Here is a 7,173-nt window from a genome sequence, read left to right as displayed (position 1 = left end):
AAAAAAAAAACTTTCAAAAGTACCTATTTAGACTCAACTAAATGCTTTACTTTGCCTTATTTGTCACAGCTAGTTAAACATATTGCACATTAATCCTATGATATGTTGGGGAAATGCCAAATTAACCACATTTGCTTAACATTCCATCAAAAAAGTCAGAGACTAATGATAGATTATGTATTCAATAACTCTTTTGTTCTAGGTCAAAAAATGCCACATGACTTTAGCCTGATACTACCATAACTACTAACTACCAAAAAGCAGCAATATTTAGAAATTATACCTTCTATAATTGTCCTCTACTTTCCTACCTGCACCCTAATCAGATTAAATCTTTAATTTTGTTTTCAACTTGTAAAGAATATGTTAAACTTAGATCAAATACCCAAAAAATTAATGTGCTTTTTTTTCAAAAGTAACCATTTTATTTAAAAAGACATTTTAACTCCTGCTTTCCATTCTAAACATTATTCATGAAAATTAACTTTGTTGTGTAATATCCAGGCATATTATTAAATTTTATTTGTAAAGTTATTTACTACTATCACATAAATACACATAAAATTATTTGGATATTACCAGAACTTAATAAAAGATCGCACCTATCTATACATCCATATAAAACACATATCCTATAAAAATGCAAAGGATCTAGTGTAAGACCTGAGCTATGGAAGTCACCAATGGGCTCTGCCCAAGCTCAGAAGCCTCTTTGGACCATTAAGCCAATGATACACGGTTGGCTGTGAGAGGAAGGAAAGGTGCAATTTAGGCTCATCAAAATATATTTTAATGTCAAGTACAAACTGACTTTTTACAGCTTTCAAAGTTACTACAGGAAATGACTTGAAGACCAAGTTTCTTAAATAATTTGTAACAATTTTATTCTTAGTTCGTTTGCCTTACTAGCTAAAATCTGAGGCAATATGATACATGCATTTTACATGTTCTTTCAAAATGTGCTTACAACACACTTATGAATGATCTTTAATGATTTTCCTTATGTAAAGCTCCCGTACTGACAAATGATAGTTCCTTAATTCAGCCAAGTGTCCTCAAATCATCTCAACCTACATATCTCAGATTAATTACATTTCAGAACTGTTTTTTGTTTTGTTTTGTTTTGGGTTTTTTTGCCCCCCACGGGACGTGTTTATAAGCCTTGGACTAAGGAAATTGTCTGCTTCAGTTGCCAAGATTATAATTTGGAAAAGCTAATTTTATTGAGTGTTTTTTATGTGCTAATGGCTTTACATAAATCACTTCCTCCTTAATTATCAGGGCCACCCACCATCTTATGAAGAAGGTAACCTTATCATCATTTCATATATGAGAAAATTAAGCTTAGAGAGGTTAAACGACTTGGCTGAGGCACACAACTAATAAGAGATGAATACTGGATCTACAAGCAGGCCAATGTGATTCAAAGCCTCAACTCTTATCCCCCCACATCTGACTCCTTCTTGTTGCCCATCCCAGCCCGTACCTTGGACACCTTACACGCCTTGCCCTATCAGAATCTTTAACCACAGAACCATCTTTCTGAATCCACTACTGGGCTCTAGAGTTTGTTCTCCATAATGACCTCAGAGTGATCTCTTTAAAATGAAAGGTTGGTGGAGTAACTCCTCAGCCTAAAACCCTCAACACCTTTCCTTTCACTTAGGATAAAGGTCCCAAACTTACAATATCCTGAATGGCCTGGCTCTGGTCTCCTATCTAGCTGTATCCCTTTCCCTCTTGATTCCAGGTCCAGCCACTCCAAGGTTTTCTTTCAATTCCTAGAACATAGCCAGCCTCCTCCCACCTGTGGCCTTTGCATCTGCTGTTCCTTCCTTTGGGTATGCTGTGCCCTACCATCCACAGACCTTCAGTTAATAATCTCTACTGCTTCATACTCCACTCAAATACCATTTCCTCAGGAACACCTTTCCAAATTACACCACACTTTACTCAAGACTGGATCTAGTTTCTCTGTCATACCCTTTCCCAGCACTCAGTATACTTCTTTGTCAACCCCTAGCAAGGTTTGCTATGGCATATTTACACCATCATTTAATCAACATCTGTCTTTCCACTAGAACAGAAGTCCTCACACTTTAACATGGGTCGACATCACCTAGAGTGTTTATTTCAAAAAATGATCACAGGATCCTACCTCTGGAGTTTCTGTTTCACCGTGTCTGAAGTGAGGTCTAGAACCCTGCAGTTACTACTTTCCAGGTGATGCTGATGACTGGACTGGGCACTGATCCAGTACAGTGGTTCTCAACCCTGGATAAACACTAGAATCACCTGGAGAACTTTAAAATTTACCAGTGCCCACGCCCTCACCCCCAAGGGTTTTCATTTAATTGGGCTAGGCTGCAGCCCAGAAGGTCTTATTCCAAATATTGCATACTTATACTAAAAAAGTATTTGTTTACCTAAAATTCAATTTTAACAAAGTGTCTGGTATTTTTACTTACTAAATCTGACGACTCTACTTATGAGTCCTGCTGTAACAAAACAGATAGTATATAATATACTTAGGCACTTATATTTTATATACATTATAAAATATATATAATATAGCATATAATATACTTATGTACTTACATTTTATATATAACATGTTATATATGTAACATATGTTATATGTGTTGTTATATATGATATATATGTTACATATATATTATATACATTGCAGATATAATATATATTACATATATATATGAGACTATGACCTGACCCTTTCTCTCTGCAGAGCAGAAAAAGGAAGGGACTAAATAAGTGGAATCTGTAGACCTAAGAGGACATTTTTCCCCTGAGGTTTGGACCTTAGAAGTAGTTACCAACAGACTGTGAAATCTAACCTGGGATCTTTTTAAAATAGAGCAAATTCTCAATGTGAAATCATTTAAAATGATGACGGAATGACTTCGCGGTTTCCTTAAGCTGTGGGCTGTGGACCTCATCTTGGGCAAGCAGTGACAATGCAGCATCAACACTGTTGCTCTGACATCAGCCGATGAGTCACCTGGGCAGGGCTACTGCTGGGACTCGACACTTCATATATCAGAAGGAGGTAGAAAATTATTTGTTTGATAAACATCACAGAAAAAAATAAAATGTTGAACACATAACTTTGTGTCTGATAATGCAATTCTATCCTTCTCACATCTATGGACGAAGTCCTGTGTAGTCTTCCAATTTCAGAGTAAGATCAGTGATTTCATAACCTACATAAACTGATATATTAAGTTTGAATTTTTGATGCTGTGAAGGATCTACTTAATCCCAGTCTGGCATGTTTAACAGCATTATGGGTAAACTAGAGATTCCTAAATTGAGACTCCTCTGAGATTAATGGACATCACATGATCTTCTGTTTCTCTACATAAGTAACCTGCCAGGTCTCTGATTTAAGGACATCCAAATATTTTAAATATTAAACAGGATTCTTCTATGAATACTCATAAAACTTGATAATTTTATCAAATATTGCTATCTTCTGCTTTATACAACGTTCACTTGCCAGATTTAACATGACACTTTTCACTAACTACAATATTTTAAGAACTGTTTATGAGAACAGATTACCAAATGATTGCATGGGCATCAGAGCAAATTCCAGCAACCTACGTAATAGAATATAGAAATTTACATGAACCCCAGAGGACCAAGTACAATTGTGGCAGTGGAGGGTGAGAATGATAGAAAGTTCATCACACCAAGATCAAGGTTAGCTGCACATTTACATGACTTATTTCAATTCACCCAACTTCAAGCAAACACACACAAAAACAAAACACTTCAGATTATTTTCTTGGAAGTAATAAAGGTCTAACACTGTTAAAACAGATACTTTAAAACATAAGACCTACGACTGTATAAAATACCCCCAAATTTCTTTTTTTTTTTTGGTCAGAATAGCTTACCAAATCCAAAAGCACTGGAACCTCCAATGCTCTGTGATGCCTGGACACTTGTAGATGTGTACAGTCCTGTCACCAGCAAGCCGTCAAAGAAGGTGCTTGTTGAAATTGTCACTGAAATGTAAGAAAGAAAAAAACTCAATACAGTCAGAATAACACAATATATTTCTGAAGTGTTAGACACTGTCAAAACAATCTTTATTCATTAACCAATTATTTTTATACTATCCCTAGTTGGTATTGTTTGTATGAGAAATTATAGCAGAGCGTAAAGAAGCTCGGAACTCCAGTGTCTACAATTGCTGGTCCTAAATTTAGAACATCAGTCCTACTTTCTGCATTCATTTACACATTTCCTATGTGAACAATCATCTGAAAATAATGTAATGTTGAATAGATGGTTTCCCCACCTCCACTACCACGCCTGAAGGCAGTCAAAGAGTCAAAGGCATTGCTGGAGTTCTGGCATTATGATAAAATGCTTTTTTTTTTTTTTAAAGTATTTCATACTGTGGGAAACAACTGTACATCGGCTGAAAGAAGAACAGTAAGATGAACCACATTTCTTATTGTGAGTCCACATTTCATAGATGAGTTCCCTGAAGTTTTCCAACAAAAGCAGACTAATTTGCATGAAGACAGCCAGACTTTTTCCTCTTGTGAAAAAGAAAGGAAGATCACTGCATGCTTTAAGTTTTAGAACAAAGTCTAGAAGAGGAGTGGTTTCATAACCATAAAATCAGGACATTGCTGGGAAGAAAAGGATCAAATTAAATGTATATGTATGCTACTCAGGCTTGGCTTCTTCAAATTGTATCTTGTTCACCACCCTAAAAACTCATCATAATTTCCTGCTTGACATAACATTTTCTCCTGCATAGGTTTTTTAAGATTGAGATGATGCCATTTGTCGGAAGCAGCCAAGGGAAGGTAATAACATTATTTAGGTAGTGCACAGTACAAGGTTGTCATCATCCTTGGTGGCAATAAGGAGAATGACCAGAGTCACATTAACTTTAATGAGCATGTTTAAATTAAACTCCAGAAACTCCGGTGAACAGAGCTAAATGGTCTGAAACACCCACATTATAACAAGACACATATCAATAGAATAGCCTGACATCATGCTACTACCATAACGGTATGGGGGATTGGAATAAATCACCTTCTCATCCTTTAATAAGAAATAATAGCTAATATTTTTTAGTGCTGGCAAGTCAACCACTCAGCTGGGCACTCAGGTAAGTAGTTTACATATATTATCTCATTTAATTGTCAAAACATACCTATAAGAGGGGTACTATTATTATTTCCAGCATACAAAAGAAGAATGTATAGACCAGAGCCATTAAGAACCTGGCCCAGGGCCATCTGATACCATCTAAAATGTTTTGATGCCGTCTATATGGACATTTCCTGTTTCTTCTTTGCTCCCCTCAGATCCCAAAGTGGCAAAGTAACTATGGTCAAACTCCATCAAGGCAGGCATCTCAAGTATTTCGTTCACTGATCTATCTCAAGTCTCTAGAATAATTTATGGTACTCTTCAGTGCTCAATATTTAGTGAATTATTAATGAATAATTTATTCATATAAAAGTAGTAAAAGCTTATTTTATCTTTAGCTTGTTTCCAGAGGAAAAGTATGTTATGAATCCTAGACTTTATACATCAGATGAGCCCCACTTGGAAAAGCCACATGGAAAAAAAGAAGACAGAGAAAACCTGGTTATTTAAATAAGTAAAATGCTTTCCAGAGTGCAAGACAGATCAATGCACACAGAAACTGACTAAAAGACCAGCCAAAGACATTTTTTAAAAGGCATAACTATGCATAAATTTTATCAGATGCTGTATGCTTACACAAATCATCTAAAGAAAAAAAATACTTGTTTGAAATGTATTGCTTATAATCTGCTTGCTAGAGTTCAGAATTTTTTAAGGAAAAAATGATATTTGCCTTTGGAAAAATGCTACTCTTTTGACAGCAGAATAAGCATTCCTTTTCCTCGTTTAAGCAAATGTGATGCATAATCCATATGTGAACTGGTAATCGGTCTTTTTTTTTTTTTTTTTTTTTAAGAAAGAGGAGGAAATGTTGCCCAGACTCTCATGGGATTTAAGGCATATCTTTCTGGTCACCAGGCTTCCACTTAGGAAGATAATGGGTCCAATCTCTGTATGTAAAACCCACTGGACACAGTGTAGATTCTCTGTTAGCAGGCAGACCATTTCAGAATGTCTGCAGCCCGCGTTTTCACTGACTGGAACACTAGTGGTGAACCCATGAGCAGTATAAAGGAGCATACTGAAAACTTCACACCAAGGAACTTCGACTTTGAAACTATGTCAGCAACACCCTTCTCTCCACCCCCTTTCTTTCCCTTTCACCGAAATGCTTCCACTTATCTCTACTTGCAGCCCTGGGTTAATCTGCCAGTTTCCTGTGACATCGGCTCCTGCAGTTTTCGGTTGTCACATGAGGCCCTCTCCCCGCAACTTCTCCCTTTAGCGTCTTCCTGATTCCTTTCTATCAAGCTATGTGACTCCGTACGTGCACCAGCTCTAATCTTTCCTCTGTGCCCTGACTTGACTTTCTTTCCTCTAATTTCACTGGACTCACTTTTCAAGCACTATTTTAGCTTCTCTAGTCTTAACTCATCACTTACATTCACAACCTGGTGCCATCCAGGCAACTGGAATGGTTCTTGAAAGCGGAAAAGTGATTTATGGTAAGTTAAAGGGAAAATTTACCATGCACAGAAATAATATGGTACATGATTTTAAAAACTGAGGTTCACACTTGTGAATGTAAAATTATTTTAATATGTATATGAACTAGAAGGAAACATAATTTTCATAGTCAACAATTTGGCCCATTGATGAAGCTGATTAAAGACAGAGATAAAACTGCTGTCTACTATATAAAATTAACAAGCTCTCCATGAATCATAGGATTATCCATGTGTGTAGATCTAGATATATTCATCTGAAGAACGTAAAATACACTAATTCCCACTACAGATATTTTTGCAGTTTTCTGATACTCCGATTCAGAATGTTATGGTTCCAAGCTGCACAGTTTAAAATGTTCCATAGCAATTGTCACCTTAAAATGTTTCCTTTAAAAATATTTATAAAATACATTTGCATAAGTAGAAGCTGTAGTTAAGAGATATAAATTTGGGTATACTAGGATGAGGATAATTGGACAAATTTTTTATCTTCGAACTGCTTTTAAGAAAAGTAACTATTGGG

General features: G+C 36.0%; 1 protein-coding gene across 1 annotated transcript in view; it reads right to left on the bottom strand.

The window, feature by feature from the left end:
* The window catches only part of RELN (reelin), a 538,867-nt gene that overhangs the window by 455,088 nt on the left and 76,606 nt on the right, over positions 1-7,173 (bottom strand). Inside the window, exon 2 of the mRNA XM_011985112.1 lies at positions 3,921-4,031. The gene's annotated coding sequence lies outside the window, so the exon portion shown is untranslated. The remainder of the gene's footprint in view (positions 1-3,920; positions 4,032-7,173) is intronic.

Source organism: Mandrillus leucophaeus, unplaced genomic scaffold, assembly GCF_000951045.1.
Source record: "Mandrillus leucophaeus isolate KB7577 unplaced genomic scaffold, Mleu.le_1.0 Scaffold1068, whole genome shotgun sequence".
Classification (NCBI taxonomy): Eukaryota; Metazoa; Chordata; class Mammalia; order Primates; family Cercopithecidae; genus Mandrillus; species Mandrillus leucophaeus.
Note: the sequence above shows the minus strand (reverse complement) of the source record. Positions and strands in the feature narration are given on the sequence as shown.